This window comes from Pelobates fuscus, chromosome 5 (assembly GCF_036172605.1).
Source record: "Pelobates fuscus isolate aPelFus1 chromosome 5, aPelFus1.pri, whole genome shotgun sequence".
Lineage (NCBI taxonomy): Eukaryota > Metazoa > Chordata > Amphibia > Anura > Pelobatidae > Pelobates > Pelobates fuscus.
This window is the reverse complement of record NC_086321.1, coordinates 234,977,212-234,998,401: the sequence shown is the minus strand read 5'-3', so window position 1 is coordinate 234,998,401 and position 21,190 is coordinate 234,977,212.

The following is a 21,190-nucleotide window of genomic DNA, read 5'->3' as shown; positions in this document are numbered from 1 at the left end:
TACAGACGAGCCAGCTGAGCCTGCAGGTGCAGACCCTAATCTTGTAAGGCCTCAGCCCTGAGAGCAGAAAGGACTGCATTGATGTCCATACTGAGACCCTGGCCGAAAACAGTGCTTGGCAAGCATGTACACAAGGAAGCAACTACCATACAATTACCAAGCTGTTACAATTAAGATGGCTGCTATCCTATAAGCTGCCTACCTATTTATACTAATCCACCCCCTTTGCCCCTAATACTCCTCCCACCATTCAACAACCTCCTTACCATTCTATCTATACACACACCCTCACACGTCCCTGTTCTGTCTAGACCTTGCCTGACTCCTCAGGGTCTACACCACCACACCAGCTTCCATCCAAAGGCGGAATATGATATTATATCTTGCCATTGGCTATATAATGTATATATGATTTATCTAAATGTCCAGAAATATTCATTTTTGCAGATAAAAGCCATAAGCCTTACTTGATTCAACTGAGATACCTAAATTCTACAGTCATATTAAATTGTGCCCTTTTAAATGAGGGTTTTAATATTCACTGTATTCTTGTGAATTTAAAACTGTATTAGTGAACTATTTAATCATTTAATACTGATATTATTGAAGCAACATATTAGTGGTTGTGCTTAAAAGGCTCCAGAGGGAATCTGACATATATTATGATGTTTAGCATATGGCCATTAATTTAAACTCTTTTCAGAATATCATTTCTGTTTACATTATTTAGTAGGTATATTTTAAGGTATTCACTAAACTTGGATTTTTTAGGGATTCACCAGAGACTTACAGACTAAAAACCAAAATAGATATGCTTGAAATGTAGCAAACTTGAAGATGTGTTCCTATTTGACTAGTTTAACCTAAAACATACAATTCCTTTCCCAACAATTTAAAGTTTAGTGAAGAATACTTAATACATCGTCCTTGTTAAACATAAGCTTCTGCACTTTGTATTTTTACCTCTTTGGTAAATTAGAAGCATTTAATAACTGAGTTTAAGAACCAGCGACAATATTGTAACTTCAAATGTGAAGATTGTGCGGTTATAACCTCCATCTCTTTAGTGCACAATAGTTCAAATTTTTTTTCCCATGGCAAAGGTTAATATGAAGCATCTGATGATTTAATTCACTAATTTAAGACAATTTAAGAGTAAAATAAATACATTATAGATTTGTGAAGGGCAAAAAATTAAGGTTCTTCCAAACCACTTTGACAGAATTTTTCTTTTTGGATTGCAGAATTAAGTTCAAAAAGCTGCTTGGCTCTTCTGAGTTTCAGTATAGAAATACATTAAGGAATGCTGGAGACAGCCATGGCAGCTTCACAAACACAATCTTACTCCCTGCAACAGACGTATCAGTGAGTACCGTGCTGAATGACTTAAAAGCAGCCTTATGCTCAGACTTCATGAAAATAGCGTCAGACACCAGGGCAGATATTCAGGCCCTAGGCGACAGGACAGCCCATCTTGAAGAGAAAATGGAAGGGATGCTGGAAGCCCATAATGAGCTTGCAGACGCACATGCAGCACTAGAAAACAAAGTCAGATTTCTGGGAGGAAAAATTGCTGACAATGAAGACCGGGACAGACAAAATAATATCAGGCTGCGCGGAGTGCCTGAAACCATAGGGCCACAGGACCTGACTAAATTTGTACAGAAAGTGTTCAAAACCCTAATCTCGACATTGGAAGAAGCAGACCTCCGCCTAGATAGGACCCACAGACTACCCAAACCCAGACATCTACCAGAATCAATACCCAGAGACATCATTACCAGGGTGCATTACTTTACGGTCAAAGATCAAATAATGCAAGACTCGATACCACCCTCCAAGAAGTATATGCCGATATAAAATTGTACATTGACCTATCAGCAGCCACCGTGAACAAGAGACAGACATTTGTGCCCATCACTGCTGCTCTGCGTACTGCTAATATATTGTACAAGTGGGGATTCCCAGCCAAGCTACTGATCAGGAGGAACGGCATAGACAGAGCTATGAAGAATGCCTGAAAGTACTTAAGGACTGGAATATACTTACCTCGCTAGGCAACAACCTGAGATCACAAGGCACCACACCACCACGTGAAAAATAGCGAAAGATTGGCAGCAAGTCCCATGGAATGCAACAGCGCCGCTGACCCGCAGAACCTCCTGCTCCTGAGGGCTGCATCCTGAATGCATCAGAGAATGTAATATAATCAACCAGATACATACCTGTTACAATGACCATTATTAAGTATATACTGCCAAATTACACTTGTGGCTGTATTCACCGCTAATGTGACTAACAGCCATAATTCCACTTTAGGTCAAGAGTTACTATTGAATTTGTATTGTTCAAAATTACAGTTTAATTATTCTGCATCAAACTCTCACCAAACTAACCACTAGCCCCACCAGCAGCTTACAAGCTAAGCCATCCTCTACCCATACAGCTAACGGGAAACTGTAAATAGTTCTGTTTCACTCTCTTGGTTTTTGCCTAGCCCTCCCAGCCAACTCACCACTAGTCAGGAACAACCTTAAACTGCCACAAGTTACCAGGTTCCGATTTGCATAATTGCTGCTCAGCATTAACCCTTCTCTGGATTTGGTTGCTGCTCGGCACAACTTTTCATGTGTGGACAGCAAATGCCATTAAATACATTTTTATAAGCGGATGAATACGTGACATTACCCCCCACCTGAAGAACGCCCACTGGGCGGGCAGGACCAGGCTTGAGAGGAAATTTGGCGTGAAAATAGCGAATCTTGCGGCCAGCATGTATATCAGATGCTGGAACCCAAGAACGATTGGCGGGTCCATAACCTTTCCAATCCACCAAGTACTGTAAAGTGCCCTGAGAAAACCTGTAATCATTTATGGACGAGACTTCATACTCTTCCAGTCCAGAAACAACTAAAGGAGGAGGAGGAACACTTGAGACAGTATATTTATTGCAAACAAGAGTTTTGAGTAGCGACACAAGAAAGGTATTTGGAATACGTAAGGAGGCCGGGAGGGCCAGAGAATATGACACAGGGTTAATCCTCCAAAGGATACAAAAAGGGGCCCAGGAATCTGGTTGCAAACTTCATACTAGGAACTTTCAAGTTAATGTTGCGCGATGATAACCATACCCTGTCACCAACTTGGTAAACAGGGTTGGCACCCCACCGTTTATCCGCATAGAACTTGAAGCGATCAGCTGCAGTTTTGAGAGCGGAATGAACTTTGGTCCAAGTATCATGGATAGAAGAAAGGCGATCATCCAAAGCAGGCATAGTTGTCTCAGAGAAAACAGCTGGCAGGACAGTAGGATGAAGACCGTTATTAACAAAGAATGGGATGTGACCAGAAGAGTCATGGGTAGCATTGTTCCTTGCAAACTCGGCCCAGGGTAGTAATTCAGACCAATTATCTTGAGTGCTATTTACAAAACAACGCAGATATAACTCTAATGACTGGTTAGCCCTCTCAGCCTTGCCATTAGTTTGGGGATGGTAAGCGGAAGAAAAAGACAATTCAATGCCCAACTGTTTACTGAACGCCCTCCAAAACCGAGACACAAACTGAGAGCCCCTATCAGACACAATATTGTGAGGAATGCCATGCAGTCGGACAATCTCACATATAATGATAAGAACAAGGTCTTGAGAGGATGGCAATTTTTTAAGTGGAATAAAATGAGCCATCTTGGAGAAACGGTCAACCACCATAAGAATGGTGGTATAGCCATTGGAACTTGGAAGTTCAATGATGAAGTCCATTGACAAGTGGGACCATGGAACACTAGGTACAGGAAGTGGTTGCAACAAACCACAAGGACGTTTATGAGGGACCTTAGAAACAGCACAAACTGAACAAGCTTGCACATAGTCCTTCACATCGTTATTAAGGGAATCCCACCAAAATGATCTTGTGATCGCAGATAGGGATTTATTTATACTCCGAGATAGACTGGTTCCCTTGTCTAATATGCATTAGGGCAGTGGAGACATCATCCTCCCTGCCTAATGGTTCAAACGTAAGTTTAAATTCTGCAAGGAATTCCTGGTAATTGTGTGCAATGCTCCTACTACTCTCCCATAACTGATCAGCCCAAGCTAAAGCTTTACCTTTAAGTTGGTTCATCAGGTAACCAATTTTAGCTCTGTCAGTGGGAAAAGATCCTGGTGAGGCCTCAAAATGATACTCAATTTGGTTAATAAATCCCCGGCATTCTTGAATATTACCATCAAAATGCAGGGGAGGAGATAGGGAGATAGTAGGTGCCTTATGTACTACAGGAGGTACATTAGGCGGAGGTGACACAGTTGGAGAAGCCGCAGGTTGCAGATGCGTTGTTCGAGTAAGGAGCGTACTGAAAGCCTGTGCAAACTGATCCATGCGGTGATCATTCTCCACTAGCTTTCTCTCGCAAGCAGCTATGTGCTGACACAATTCTACAGGATCTATGGCCCTGTCGTAATGTCAGGATTACAAGTTGATCCAGCACGTAAAATTGTGTCAGACAGATGACTAATAGGTAACGTATTACCGGGCCTTAGAATGGCCGGATGTAACATACCAAAGAATAGTCAGGATACTTGCCGAGGTCAGGGGATACAGAAAGAGACACAACGATAAGGGAAAGCTGGAAGTCAGGGATACCAGAATACAGGGAAGTCAAAATCAAAGCCAAAGTCAAAAACCAGAAGAAACTTGAATCAGGAACGCGCTCTCGGACAACCACAAGGGAAACCATGACAGTGCAGTGAACAGGATGAGAACTGGGCCTAAATACCCCTCCTCTAGATCTGATAGGCTGTAACTGGCCTTTGACCCCAAAGGCAGTTACCAGGTTCTCATTTGCATAATTGCTGCTCAGCATTAACCCTTCTGTGGATTTGGTTGCTGCTCGGCACAACTTTTCCTGTGTGGACAGTAAATGCCATTAACCACATTTTTATAAGCGGATGAATACGTGACAAACACTAAACAAACAATTCCCCTTGAGTGGTCAAACCACCTGGAGACTTAATGAGTCACTACTCAATGACCCACTTATCTCCCAAATTACATTGGACCTTCAACACTACTTTGCAGAGAATACTCATCCAGACATGACACTAGACCACATATGGTTAGCGCACAAAGCAGTAATCCGGGGAAGCTTTATAAAACATGAGAACCATGCAAAAAATCTACGCCAAGCCCAATATCAGGCTTTAATAGCAGAAATCACCTCACTAACACGCTGGAACAAACACACACACCTGCTACGCAAGCTAAGCTGCTTAAGTTGCAGACCATGCTGCGAGACATAGAATTCGCTAAAAGAACATACATTGTACAAAAGCTAAACATACATTTTTTGCTTCAGGAAACAGTGCAGGTGCAAAATTGGCCTTGCAGCTTAACCCCTTAAGGACCAAACTTCTGGAATAAAAGGGAATCATGACATGTCACACATGTCATGTGTCCTTAAGGGGTTAAACAAAAATCAGACGCCTCCAGGATTGCCTTCCTAAACTACGACAAAGGTCAGAAAATCATTGACCCGAAAATGATTGTAAATGAGTTTGCCAGATATTACCACAAGCTGTATAATCTAAGTGAGGATGGGGCAACGACAATCCCCACCCCTGAGGATCTTGATAGATTCTTGGCAGACGTACATGTACCATCCCTGTCACTAGAAAGCGTACACTCCCTCCAACAACCAATATTCCTGGATGAGCTCATCAAAGCTATAGCGGACCTGATCGCAAATAAGTCCCCTGGACCAGACAGTCCAACTGATATTATAAAGAATTCTCCCGAATACTCTCCCCTCACCTACTTGACCTGTACCATTATAGCATACAAAAAGGTGCATTGCCTGCAGAAATGCTCATAGCCCACATCTCCACCCTGCACAAACCTGGCAAAACCTCCCACCACATGTAAACATTTCTGGCCCATCTCCCTCCTCAACTGCAATGCCAAACTGTATGCCAAAATACTCAGCAACCGACTTGCCTCAATGCTGGGTGGGCTGGTACACAATGACCAATCGGGGTACGTCAAAGGACACCAGGGATCAGATAACACCCGAAAGGTCCTCAACATACTGGCGACCATGGAGCGAAGCTTGGTCGGGGGCCTCCTCCTTGCACTGGACGCGGAGAAGGCCTTTGACTGACTCAACTGGGCATACATGCAGCGGGTACTCATGAAATACGGCTTTCCCCCAGAGACTATCAGGGGGATCGTGGCACTCTATGTCTCACCAGCAGCCAAGGTTTCACACAGGGGCTTTCTCTCAGACTTGTTTCTATATCAAATGGGACCCACCAGGGATGCCCACTCTCCCCCTTGCTCTACATCCTCTCCCTGGAGCCCCTAGCCCTAAAAATCTATAATCACCCACACATACATGGAATCAAAGTGTTTGGACGATATTGCAGGTTGGTGTTCTTCGCCAATGATGTCCTAGTAACACTCGAAAACCCAGACAAGTCGGTGCCACATCTTATGGCGACACTGACGGAGTTCGGTAATATCTCTCACTACCGCCTAAGCCAAGATAAAACTCAAGCCTTACCCATAAAACTACACACGACAACCAAAGATAACCTGCTCCCAACCACACTACTTACTCTCAGATAATGGACTGTTTATTTTGACACCCTGGGGAATAAACAAACCTTTCACACTAGGGAACCTCTGACAACCCTAAGGGCAGTATCGCCAAGTATGCCCCTCCAGAAATGGCTACAAGAGGGAATTACTCACGTCCACCAAGTAATTAACACACAGGGCATACAGTCATTTCCAGAAATTCAAACAAAATGGAACCTACCCTCTGACACCTTATTCACATACCTAAGACTTATCACCTCAAATGTACAATTACAACAAACAACCACTAACCAAAACCCCCTTCCATCCACAGCAATAGTGGAAAGATGTTGGGGAGCCCCTGTGAAGCCAAAAGCCATCTCTCTCTGCTATAAGGCATGGGAAAACAGATTGCTCTATCCAACTCTCCAACGAGGAATGGATAAAAGCCCTTAACGATCTGTCTAGTCGGACAAGGTGTTACACACACATAGAGGCCCATAGAAAGCTATGATACAGGTGGTACATGACTCCACACAAGCTTCACAGAATATACCCAACCGTAGCACCAATCTGTTGAGATGTTCCACAGAGGAGGGCACACTCCTTCATGTGTAGTGGACATGTCAAAACATCCAATCCCTCTGGGTGGAGGTACAAAACACCCTGCTTGCCCTTCAGGTCCCTGTCCTGCCGAGAAACCCAGAGACGTATCTGCTAATGCTGTTCCCACCCCTACTAGACAACACACATGTCACGATTCCGGGAACCAAACACGCTAACACACACACAGAAAAGGTGCAGTACCGGACCTTAGACTGGCCAGGCTAAGCACACAGAGAATAGTCAGGATACAAGCCGAGTAAGGGGAACCAGAAGACAGAATAACGAGAAACAAGCCAAGGTCAAAGGGTAGGAGAAAGTCGCAAAGTCAGATAAACAAGCCAGAGAGTACGTAACCAGAAACACAATTTCAGTAGCAATACTAGCAAGCAAAGACCACAACAGGGCAGAGAGGAACAGGAAATGTAAATATTTAAATCCATAGGTTAATTCTGATTGGATAATTTCCAATCAGAATTAACAATCACACGTGGGAGATATCTAGACCTCCCACTGTGATTGAGGCACTGTGCCTTTAACGCCGGGTCAGGTGGCTGACCCCGGCGTTTATCAAAATCGGCGGTCTCCCAGCGTGCAGCATCATGCATGCTACCGCTGGGGGACACAGAGGAAGACGCGGCGGCATCCGTGGCCGGGAGGATGCCACCCGCCTAGCGCACAGCAGGAAGGGGACCGCGGACGGCTGGAGGGTGAGTGCCGCGAGCGGACTGCAGCCTCCCTTTGCAGCCACCCGCGGGATCCTGACAACACACAAACAATTGAGTGCCATTACCATTCTAGCAGCCTGCAACCTCCTAGCCCTCCACTGGAAATCAAACTTTTGCCCAACTAAAACCCACTTATGGGATAAGATACAACAATTCTATATCTTTGAACATATGACCCTACCCAATAGCAAAGTCGTACGAGTGTTCCATACAACTTGGAAAATATGGGAAACAATACATGATAAATAATCTAGAGTTCCAAGGAATCCCAGTCCTAATCCACTACCCCAGTTTCAATACCCAAAGCCACGAGAAACCTTTTTATTAAGACCCCGAGAGTCCACTGACCTCAACTAAAATCAATGACACCATCGATGAGATTAAGGTTCAAACCCCTGACAACCACCTCTAGTGAGGCACAAGAACCGTCATTGACAAGGCTGCTGGGTATAATGTTTACATGATCTACCTTTCTCTTTTTGTTTTATGTACTAAGTTACCACAATACTTTAATTGTAAAACGGTTGCTTTACTATGTCACCAAACATTGAAGCATATTATTCTTTTCTCTGTAAGAACTCACTCTTTGTAACAGTTGAGATCTTATTACTTGTCAAAAAAGAACAATAAAAACGCTATAAAAAAAAAAGGCTAGACAACTGGGGCAGACATCTCCAAAATTTTAAGTTTTGTGGGATGTTCCCAGGAAGCAGTGGTTGGTACCTACCAAAATTGGTGCAAGTAAGGACAACACTTGAACCGGGTCATGGGTGCCCAAGGCTCACTGATGCAGGTGGTCCAATCCCACAGATGAGGTAGTGTAGCTCAAACTACTGAAAATATTAACGTCGACCATTTTAGAAAAGTGTCACACACAGTTCATCACAGTTTGCTGTGTAGCTGAATAAAAAGGGTCAGATTGCCCATGATGATCCCTGACCACTGCCTTCAATTGGGACTGGAGTGTCAGAACTGGATCATAGAGCAATAGAAGAAGGTTGCCTGGTCTGATGAATCATGTTTTCTTTTAGATCAGGTGGATGGCCGGATGTGTGTGCATCATTTGCATAGGGAAGAAATGTCAGGGGGATGCGATATGGGAAGAAGGCAAAGATCTACTGTGAAATCTTGGGAGCTGGCATTCATGTGGATGTTACTTTGACATGTACCTCCTATCTACAGATTGTTGCAGACCACATACACCCCTTCATAGCCATGGTGTTCCATGGTTGCAGTGGCTTCTTTCAGCAGGATAATGCACCCTACCATCCTGCAAAAATTGCTCAAAAATAGTTTGAGGACCATGGCAAAGAGTTCCAAGTGTTGCCTTGGCCTTCAAATTCCACAGATCTCAACCTGATTGAGCATCTGTGGGATATGTTGGACTAACAAATCCGATCAATGGAGGACCCACATCACAACTAGCTCGACTTAAAGGATATGCTGCTAATGTCCTTGTGCCAAATACCAGAGACACATGTTAACACAGAGGTCTTGTGAAGTCCATGCTTTGATGGATCAGAGCACGAGGGAGACCTACATGATATTAGGCAGGTGATTTTAATTGTTGTGGCTGATCAGTGTATATCTGGATTAAAAAATAAGAAGTGAGAGAAATTATAATAATAGTTTTTTTTAATAATTGATTGTAATATTCCTTCTTCTGCTACCTTGTATTAATAAGGAAGTAGGGAGCAGTAGTCATTTATGGTTTAAAATAGGGGATTTAAAAAATAAAGAAAATTAAAAGAAAAAGTCAGTGGCCAACGGACCACCCACCCCTTCCACCCAGACAAGAACAAAGCTTTCCCACATATCCAGTCTGTAGTGTTAGTGACCGTCTTTCAGTATGGAAAATAACAGTGCCCTATTACCACTCCCAGCTGTATTTTTGGAGGTAAGTGGGCACCAAAAGACTCAACCAAGCAGGGAGGTACCACTACAATGAAAAGCATAGAAAAAGGGAAGCTAAAACAGCAGCAAGGGAAACTTAATTTGATTTTTTTTTATTCACTGACATATTTTAGAATCTATTTACACATTTATAAACAACTTTGAAGATACCCTCCACCAACAGAGACACAGAAAACTCACATCAAATCCTCTAAATAAAAATAAAAATAAAAAATGGAAATCAAATAACCAAATGTTATATACATGAAAGCTAAAACTAAAGTAAAACCTATTGCCCACATCCATGAGGATGAGCTCAGAGCAAATGCTAACATCCATGTAGGTGAAGCTGTATCCATAGCAATTTCTCTCAGGATAATCCATACATTTCTCTTAGCAAATTACTCTAAATGTGCTCAAAGTACAGCTAGCAACATTTATGGATTCATAGTTAAAGGATGAACAGCAAAAAATACATCTGTGGAATTTAGAAAGCATGCAAAATACACATTATATGAAAATTGCTCACAGACATAAATTGAGTTTTATGTTTGAGTTTAACAATGTGGAAGGCTCTTATATCAGTTTAATAGGACCCATTTACACTAAAGGGTAATAGCTCTTGAAACTCAATAAGGTGAGAACTGAGGCTAATTTTAGGTCAAGATAGACAAAAAAAACTCCAATTTAATATTTTTCTAGATTTGCTATTTTGGCCCTTACTATACAACTATCTTAACAATTCTCCATGATCCTCAGTATACGTAACGCATCACAATGGTATTGTAGTTAAATGTATCCTTATTTTGCTGATCATCTACAGTGCCATTACATGTTCATAATAACTGGTTTCTGTCAATAACATTGTTTAAATATTTACAAAAAAATAGTATATTGTTGTAAGATACTTTAATGCATTATATATAATTGTACATGGTCCTTAATAATTAACTTTGTTAAGCAAAAGGTAATGGTTTGTTCAAGTAGAATTTGATGTCTAGATCAGTGACGTCCTGGCATTTAGTTAGACTGCACAGAGTGGTATAATGCAATTAAACAGTGAGAATGTCTTACATCTGAATCAAGAGGATTTGCATAAACAATCTATATGGAAGGTTATTTTGTTTTGTACATTGTGCATTTTCTGGCATTTAGAAAACATTATATACAATGATTTTAAAGATACAAAAAATGATAAAATGTTAAAAGTGAAAATCAGCATAAAAAGTCCGTATGTAAGGTTATGTTGTCTTGTATAGCTTGCCATTTACTGGCATTTTGAAAACATTCTATAGTATATTTTAAAAAATATAAAAAAATTACGCATGTATGCTAATAGTTAAGGGTCAGTTAATGTTAGTCTTGTAATACCATATAAGTTTGCATATTACTAGAATTGCATATAAAGTTTATCTGTATTACATTCCATTGCTATGCATACTGAATTAATTTCCATAAATATGCATCACTGAATTTCAAAATTATTTAAAATGTATTTAAAAAGACTTTTTTTATTGTTTTTAAATTAACCCCTTCAAGCCATTACTCGTTTACACACGATTGCCAGGATATGCAGATATACCCCGCAATCATGTATACACAATTTTAAAGGGACACTATAGTCACCTGAACAACTTTAGCTTAATGAAGCAGTTTTGGTGAATAGAACATGCCCCTGCAGCCTCACTACTCAATCCTCTGCCATTTAGGAGTTAAATCCCTTTGTTTATGAACCCTAGTCACACCTCCCTGCATGTGACTTGCACAGGCTTCCATAAACACCTCCTGTAAAGAGAGCCCTATTTAGGATTTCTTTATTGCAAGTTCTGTTTAATTAAGATTTTCTTATCCCCTGTTATGTGAATAGCTTTCTAGACCCTGCACGAGTCTCCTGTATGTGATTAAAGTTCAATTTAGAGATTGAGATACAATTATTTAAGGTAAATTACATCTGTTTAAAAGTAAAACCAGTTTTTTTTTTCATGCAGGCTCTGTCAATCATAGCCAGGGGAGGTGTGGTTAGGGCTGCATAAACAGAAACAACGTGATTTAACTCCTAAATTGAGCAGTGAAATTGCAGGGGAATGATCTATACACTAAAACTGCTTTATTTAGCTAAAGTAATTTAGGTGACTATAGTGTCCCTTTAACTATTGCAAAAAAAAATATTTCAGCAGCCAGGACACCAGAGCCAGTGCCATCATTCTAGCGCTTTCTTTGCTGAGCCCGCTGTGGCTGCATTAGATGGTGGGGAGATCTCTATATATCTTTGCAGGGCCCTGCATTACTCAGTGTGCAGTGTGCGCCTCTGGCTGGGAGAAGTTCTCTCTGCAAATGCAGTGTAGACATCCAGAACATGAATCTCTCCCTCACCTGGAGAAGTTAATTAATAGTTTTCGGCCAAATGCTATTATCGAGGTCTTACCATAACAAAGTGTAAGCCAGACTGTCGTTTTAAATTATGTGATATATTCGTGAACTGGAGAGGGGTCCTTAATATTACATTCTTGTTAAGCCCATTGAATCAGATACTTGCAAAGCAACTGTTGCAAAGCTATTTTCCTCACGCACTACCAAGTCTCCAAGTTTTTAAAAATGAATAATAGATTTGTTCCAACATTAATAAAGAGTTTCATACATACATATCTTATAAAGTATTAAAGACTACAAGCAATGCAAAATGTAGTCATTTGTTTGGTAGATATGCTTGATTACATAAATTAAAAAGTCAACAGTAAAACATTTTCTTAAAATTAGCAAGTCTAACTAATTGCTCTTTGAGGACACAATGCAGTGTATCGAGAACACAATTATGAGAATGAATAGAGTAGGTACAGCTACAGTAATTAGACCTCCGATATGAAACATATTTGCATCTTAAAAATTGATTTTTTTTAGATTTTTTATACTAGAAATATTTATATTATACAGGTTTTCAGATAAAAACTAACCTCTGTGATTTTTAGAAGAATTGGTTATAATTTCCTATTTCGAGACCATAGGGTGTTTTTCAATGCAACAATGAGCACAGGAAAGTAGGTCAGTTACCTAATGTGTTACCTGCCAGTTTATTATACTTATGACTTCGTTTAGAAATAATTAATGTTTTAAATGTATTTTATGTGCTTATTTAAGGTGGAGAGAATTATTTAACATGAAATACATTTATTAATGGATTACTTCTAAAGGGTCATCTATACTGTCTTTTTTTTTATATATACTGGATTTTTTTATGCCTTTGAAGAATAAGACATTTGAAGCTAGAGATGTAAAGAAAAGTATGTAATTAAAAACAAATATTAACTGTACTAGTCAGGGAATATTTCATGTCACAAACTAAAACTCTAATTAAACCCACAGTTGAGGTCCAATCATTTTGCACCCACTAGAGATGGAAACTGTTTAGGGATCCCAACCAGGGGCGGATCCAGAACCTAATCTCAGAATGGGGCACTGGCAGATTATTTAGAAACACTCCAGGCGCAACAACCACTTCAGATTTCTGTAGTGTTATGAAGCCAGGAGTGCCATTGCACCCTCCCAGAGTAAGTAATCAAACTGTTTAAAAACTTACCTGGGGTCTGCTGGGATAGCGGCAGTAGTGTGTGTGATTGAGGGGTGATGTTTGTGTGTGTGTGAGGGGTGACGTGTGTGTGAAGAGTGCATTGTGTGTGTGTGTGTGTGTGTGTGTGTGTGAGGGGTGCAGTGTGTGAGGGGTGCAATATGTGTATGGGGACAGTGTATGTATTGGGGCAGTGTGTATTAGAGGGGCATTTTGTGTATTGGGGTATAGTGTGTATGAGGTGTAGTGTGTGTATGGGGTGTAGTGTGTGTATGGGGGTGTAGTGTGTGTATTAGGGGCAGTGTGTGTATGGGGTGTAGTATGTATATTAGGGGAAGTGTGTTTGTGTGTGGAGCAGTGTGTGACAATGTGAGTAGTTATTGTTTCTGTGAGGGGGTAGAGAGGTATATACAAATATAATATATGTATGTTCACTCTCGCAAGAAAGGAGCATTGCCATAATAACCGCGGCAACGCTCAGTGCTCGCGAGAGGAGAACCCTGTGGAGCTGCAGGTAAGAGCTTCGATGAGTCCTCTCTCATAATGTTAAAACTGTTATATTACGTTGCTTGTTGTGGCTGTGTGTGTTGTATTATGCAATTTAATACTGTTATTGATTATGGATGTTAAGTTATGTTATTGGTCATTGTCAGGGAGTATAATGGTTGGGGATGTAGTTAATGGCATATGTACAGAGTTTGGTCTGACAATGACCCTTTGTGAATATATATATATATATATATATATATATATATATATATATCTTTTAATTATTAAAGCTGTGATATTTACCCACTTTAATTTAGTGTCCGTGTCTTTCTGGGAAGGGGGTTAGTTAGGTAATGCAAGGCTATGCTGAAAAGACGACTATGCGTATGTCATGAGTCTACTATAGTTGTAGAAGATTAATAATTTAAAAGTGCCTGAGATACTAATTTTTCCTGTAGAAGAGCTGTATTTAATTCACAAATTCATAGACTGGTGTAGCTTGGAATGCATAGTTTTTGCTCAAAGTTCAAGTTCCTATTAATTACCGCCCCTGGTTTATCAGCAATGTTTGACCTAGGACAGTTAACAGTGCTGGAGGTCACCACATGACACAACATTCATAAAATTAATTATAATAACAACTTGCTGCTAAGAAGCCATGTGTCAGTCCATCATTATGGATGCACAGATTTCAATCTGAACATTGTTATTTATCAGGATCTGCATGCGTTTATAAACACATGGTAAAATCATGAAAACATGTTACTAAAAATAGTTTGTATTCACAAAAGAATCATGCAGGTGAACTGTTTTAATTGCCATCATATTAGTTTTATCACATAGATTGTTGACTCATGAAGAGGATAATCCAAAATAAGTGCAAATGTGTACAATGGCTCTATCTATCTATGTATCTATCTGCATCTTTTTCTCTCTCTGCTAAAATCTTATTTTTTTTGCTGGTGCATAGACAGATGTACTATCCATTACAAAACTTGTAGCTGCCTTAAAATTATATGAATATAACTGAATATTCCAGGATATAGTTTTTAACAGGTGGGGTAACTGCTTCTTAACACAAGGAGATATTAGTCTGGCATTATGTGGTCAAAAAGGATTTTCTTCTTAGTTTGTTGCAAAATTGAAAAGCACTTCAAATTCAGTGTTTTGCCTTCTTTTGGATCGACAGAAAACCAAATATCAGAAAGGGTTTACTTGATGGATGCATGTCTCTTTTCAGCTTATGTAACTATGCAACATAGAAAGAATTCTGATAATTAGTAAGTTTTCTTTACTGCAAGCTAAATTGTATATATCTACTATACATCTGCCATAGCAGATTATTCTTTTGCATTTCTTTACTAAACAATAAGTTCCTGTGAATTGGTAAACCAAAAAATGTTCCAAAAATGATTTGCTGTATTCCTTCACCATATGATCAATGCATTTACAGCTATCTTATGCAAGTCATTAGAGGTTTGACCAGATGCACCCTAAATAGACAATACCACTCTTTCATCTTTTAGTATTTCAAAATTACCGTATATACTCGAGTATAAGCCGAGTTTTTCAGCACATTTTTTGTGCTGAAAAACCCCAACTCGGCTTATACTCGAGTCAATAGTCTGTATTATGGCAATTTGCATTGCCATAATACAGACTGGGGCTGTGGGGGCTGTGAGAGAGCGTTACTTACCTCTCCTGCAGCTCCTGTCAGCTCCCTCCTCCTCCGCGCCGTCCGTTCAGCACCTCGGTCAGCTCCCAGTGTAAGTCTCGCGAGAGCCGCGGCTCTCGCGAGACTTACAGTGTGAGCTGACAGAAGAGCTGACCGGACGGCGAGGAGGAGGAGAGAGCTGACAGGAGCTGCAGGAGTGGTAAGTAACACTCTCTCACAGCTCCCACAGCTCCCACTGAACTGCCAATGCTGGACCACCAGGGAAGGAGAGCCCCCCTCCCTGCCATATATCAAGCAGGGAGGGGGGACGAAAAAAAATAAAACAATTATAATAATAATAAAAAAATAATTAAATTAAATAAATAATAATAATAATAATTAATAATAATAAAAAATATGAAAATAATTACAAAAATAATAACATTGCCCACCCCCCACCAAAGCTCTGCAACACACACACACACACACTGCACACATACACACACACTGCATTCATACACACACGCTGCATTCATACACACACGCTGCATTCATACACACACACGCTGCACTCATACGCACGCTGCACTCATACGCACGCTGCACTCATACGCACACACTGCATTCATTATACACACACTGTAAATAAATATTCAATTAGTATATTTTTTTTAGGATCTAATTTTATTTAGAAATTTACCAGTAGCTGCTGCATTTCCCACCCTAGTCTTATACTCGAGTCAATAAGTTTTCCCAGTTTTTTGGGGTAAAATTAGGGGCCTCGGCTTATATTCGGGTCGGCTTATACTCGAGTATATACGGTATAACAATCCTATAAGCACTTCTAAATAAATTCCCCACACTAATAGTGAGCTTGAGTTGTATTTTTCATTGAGCTTGGGTGTGTGTCCATTAGCTTGTCTGTATATGCCAGTGAAAGTTTGCCTTTGTGTGCATTTATGTGAATACGCTCAATATAGATAGAAATTGTTGCTATCTTAGAAGCATAAAAGTCATATAAAAGCTGCTTAGTGTTAAGTATTGTTTAGTCTGCTTAGTAATTTACTTTTGCAGAGGAAAGAACCAGACTATAGGAGTGCAGCGTCAATTTACAGTGGAGGAAGTCAGGTGCAGAGTGAAACTTTCTCCAGCAGCATTTAGCAGTTCTTTTTTTTGGAGGTATCGGGTCAGCTTGGTGTGCCAGGGTTGTAATTGGGAGCGCTTGCTGCACTTAAATGTAGGAGGTGCCACGATGTCTAGGTGAGAGAAGAGAGTGGAGTTGTAGAGTGATATTGCAGAGTTAGGGCAAGCGAGATTTGAGATGGTTACATACACACATATATTCATATTGAAAAGTGGAGCTACCATCAGTAACTGTCTTTTTAGGTGATATGAAACACAAAGTGGAGACTTGTACTGAAAAATATATTAAACAAATAAAATAAACAAAAGTCCAGGGCAAACAAATGCAGCAAGGGCAAGGCGAGAGCGAGGTCAGTCAGTCCAGTAGTCAATATCCAGGCAGCGAAGGTTCAGCAACGGTAAGACAGGCCAGAGGAAAGAAAAACTTAAGGAAAATCAGAAATCACAGGTATAGCAGCGATGGAGCACAGAACAACTGAGCACTGACAGCTCAACTGTTCAGGGTTTAAATATGGTGCCAATTGTAACACACACCTACTCAGACATACTCCCAGAGCACCCTGTGGTGTTTGGGGCTGTTTGTTATTCAGGGTTGCCATGCAAAATAATTTGCAAAGGCTTGTTCCTGTCGTGCCTCCTAGGGCTGCCCTTGCGGCATGGAGTTTTCATGCAGTTCTCCCAGGTGTCTATCTTTTCCTGGAAGATGTGACGCGACTAACCCGCTCCTAGAGTTTGCACATGAACACTTTGGGCAGCTGCATCCCGGGTCTGCACCCGGAGCAGCGATGGAGTGAAGTTAAGTCCTGACAGTAATTTCCTCTACATGGACGACATCAAACTATATGCCAAGACAAGAGTGAGTGGGACATCGACTCACTGATCTAAATAACTAGGATATACAGCAGGATACCAGAATGTCATTCAGGCTAGATAAGTGTGGGTGGATGAAAGTAAAAAGAGAATGATGATCAGGACTAAAGAAGCTGAAGTGCCAGAAGGGAATATAGGAAATGTAGAAAACAGCTACAAGTACTTGGTGATACCACAAAGACATGGCAAAAGTTAGGAAGATGCAAAGAGGACAGCAACATCCAAGTAACTTAATTGAATTAGTGTCACGGTAATATACCCCAACACGCAGGAATAGTTCACAGTCAAGAGACAAGAAACAGTGTTCGTCTTACCGGACCTTAGAATGGCCGGACTAGGACGAGAGAAAGACAGAGTCAGAACAAGCCGAGGTCAAGGGAACTGAGAGACAGCGTAACGTAGAACAAGCCGAGGACTGGTACACAGAGGACAAAACAGCGGATAAGCAAGCAAGGATAAGGAGAGAGCGGAGTCAGGAACAAAGCCAAGGTCAAGCACCAAAAAACCAACTGAACGATACAAGCACTAAAGGGAACTGGACAGAAACCACGATAGGGCAAAGAGCAAGGGAAACAGGTGAGTATAAATACCCTTAAGGTTCACTTTGATTGGCCCCTGTCATATCCACGCCCCCAAAACGTGAGTGTATGGGGAATGTGGCCTGACAGGGGCCAATGGGAGACTGATTCTAATTTAGTCTCCCACTGTCCCTTTAAGAGCGCGCCCGAGACGCGCGGCGCGCTCTTAGTGTCGGGCGGGACATGTGACCGCTTCTCGCGGTCACTGCCCGCCTGACTGATCCCATCGTTGGCTGAGCCGCGCGCGGCTCGTGCAGGAGCAGGACCGCGCGCGGCGAGAAGGGAGGACCCCGGCCGGCCCCTGGAGAGGGTAAGTACCGCTACAGTACCCCCCACTGAAGACACGCCAACCGGGCGGGGAGGAGCAGGCCTGGCAGGAAAACGAGCGTGGAAAGAACGCACAAGGCGAGGAGCGTGAACAGCGTCAGCGGAAATCCAACTGCGTTCCTCAGGCCCATAGCCCTTCCAATGTACCAGATATTGGAGGCGACCCCGAAGCAAGTGAGAGTCAATTACAGCCGCCACTTCAAACTCCTCATGGCCCTCCACCGAAACCGGAGGAGGAGGGGGGACATGCCGAGTAAAACGGTTGCACAGGAGGGGTTTTAACAAGGAGGTATGAAACACGTTAGGAATGCGTAAATTTTTTGGAAGATCCAATGCATACGAGACAGGATTAACCACATGCAAGATACGAAAAGGACCAATAAAACGAGGGGCCAACTTCATAGAAGGCACACGAAGACGAATATTGCGAGTAGAAAGCCAAACCCGGTCTCCCACAGCATAGGATGGAGCCGCCCTGCGATGCTTGTCAGCGTGAACCTTCTGGCGAGCAGCTGAGGCCATCAAAGAACACTGAACCTGCTCCCAAGTATTACGTAGACTAGCCAAATGTTCGTCCAGAGCTGGCATGCCCTGTAAGGAGAATGCAGCTGGAAGAACCACGGGATGCCGGCCATAAACAACGTAAAAAGGGCTGTTACCGGAGGATTCATGAGCAGCATTATTACGAGCAAACTCAGCCCAAGGAAGCAGGTCAGCCCAATTGTTCTGATGGTGGGACACGAAACAGCGAAGATACTGCTCCAGAGATTGGTTGGCACGTTCAGCAGCTCCATTAGACTGGGGGTGGTAGGCTGAAGAAAACGAGAGGGAGATACCCATCTCTGCACAAAACGCTCTCCAGAATCTGGAAATAAACTGGCTACCCCTATCGGACACGATCGAAGTGGGAATACCATGCAACCGAAACACCTCCCCGGCAAAGATAGAGGCAAGTTCCTTGGATGATGGCAATTTGAGAAGAGACACAAAATGAGCCATCTTAGAAAAACGATCCACAATCATCAGGATGACAGTTTTACCATTAGAGGGAGGTAATTCAACAATAAAATCCATGGATATATTGGACCATGGCCTCTCGGGTATGGGCAACGGATGCAACAACCCACAAAGAACTCTGTGGGAGGACTTCATACTGGCACAAGTGCTACAGGCATTAACGTAATCGGTGACGTCCTTGCGCAAGGAAGCCCACCAGAAATATCTAGAAACTGCTGAGACTGTCTTAGAAATACCAGGGTGTCCAGCAGTTCTAGTGTCATGATATAATGACAAGATGTCTCGTCTCTCTGGTATATCAACGAATAGCTTATCAGCAGGCCTCTCCTCAGGAGCCAAGTTTTGTTTAGCCTGAATAGTTTGTAAGAGAGAAGACGAAATAGAAAGAACAGTAGTCGCTATTATTCTGTCAGGCGGAATGACAGGGGTAACATCGACCTCGAGTTTGTCAGTAGTCTCGAATTGTCTGGACAGAGCATCAGCTTTAGTATTACGATCACCCGGTCTGTAAGTGATTATGTAATTAAAACGAGACAAAAAGAGAGACCACCTGGCCTGCCTAGAAGACAATCTTTTTGCTTCACTAAGGTATGAGAGGTTTTTGTGATCCGTTAAAATGAGGATAGGATCCCTGGTACCCTCTAGCAGATGTCTCCATTCCTTGAGCGCCAAAATGATAGCGAGGAGTTCACGATTGCCTACATCATAATTCCTCTCTGCTTTGGACATCTGTCTGGAAAAGAAGCCACAAGGGTGTAACGGCTTTTCAGGTGAATCTCTTTGAGACAAGATAGCACCTACCCCTATCTCAGAAGCATCAACCTCAAGAATAAAGGGCAGTGAAGGGACAGGATGCTGTAAAACAGGAGCAGAGGCAAATGTAGCTTTCAAGAATTCAAAGGCCTCGAGTGCTTCAGGTTTCCAGACATGAGTATTACCATCCTTCTTGGTCATTCTGGTTATAGGCGCTACAATGGCAGAAAATCCTTTAATAAAACGCCTATAATAATTAGAGAACCCCAGAAAACGCTGAATGGCTTTCAAACCCTGGGGCAGAGGCCATTCCATAATGGCAGACAGTTTCTTGGGATCCATACGAAAACCCTTGGCAGAGATTATATAACCCAAGAATTGGACTTCAGATTGATCAAATGAACATTTTTCGAGTTTGCAATAGAGACCGTTAACCAGAAGAGTTCTCAACACTAATTTAACATGCATGTGATGAGTCTGTAAATCATTAGAATAAATTAATATGTCGTCCAAGTATACTATAACGAATGTATGTATAAATTGACGTAGGACATCATTAATAAATTCTTGAAAAACTGCTGGGGCGTTACAAAGACCAAAGGGCATCACGGTGTACTCGTAGTGGCCACTCCTGGTATTGAAAGCAGTCTTCCACTCGTGATCCTTTTTGATACGTATGAGGTTGTAAGCACCCCTCAGGTCCAATTTAGTAAAAACTGTGGCCTGCTTAAGCCTATCAAAAAGTTCAGTGATCAAAGGTATGGGGTACGCATTTTTGACGGTGATTTTATTAAGGCCCCTATAGTCAATACAAGGCCTTAATTCGCCATCTTTCTTAGACACAAAGAAGAACCCAGCCCCTGCCGGGGAAGAGGATCTTCTTATAAATCCCTTCTCTAGAGATTCCTTGATATATTCCTCCATAACCAGATTCTCCTGAGGAGATAAAGGATATATTCTCCCTTTGGGAGGCATCGTACCAGGTAATAAATTAATT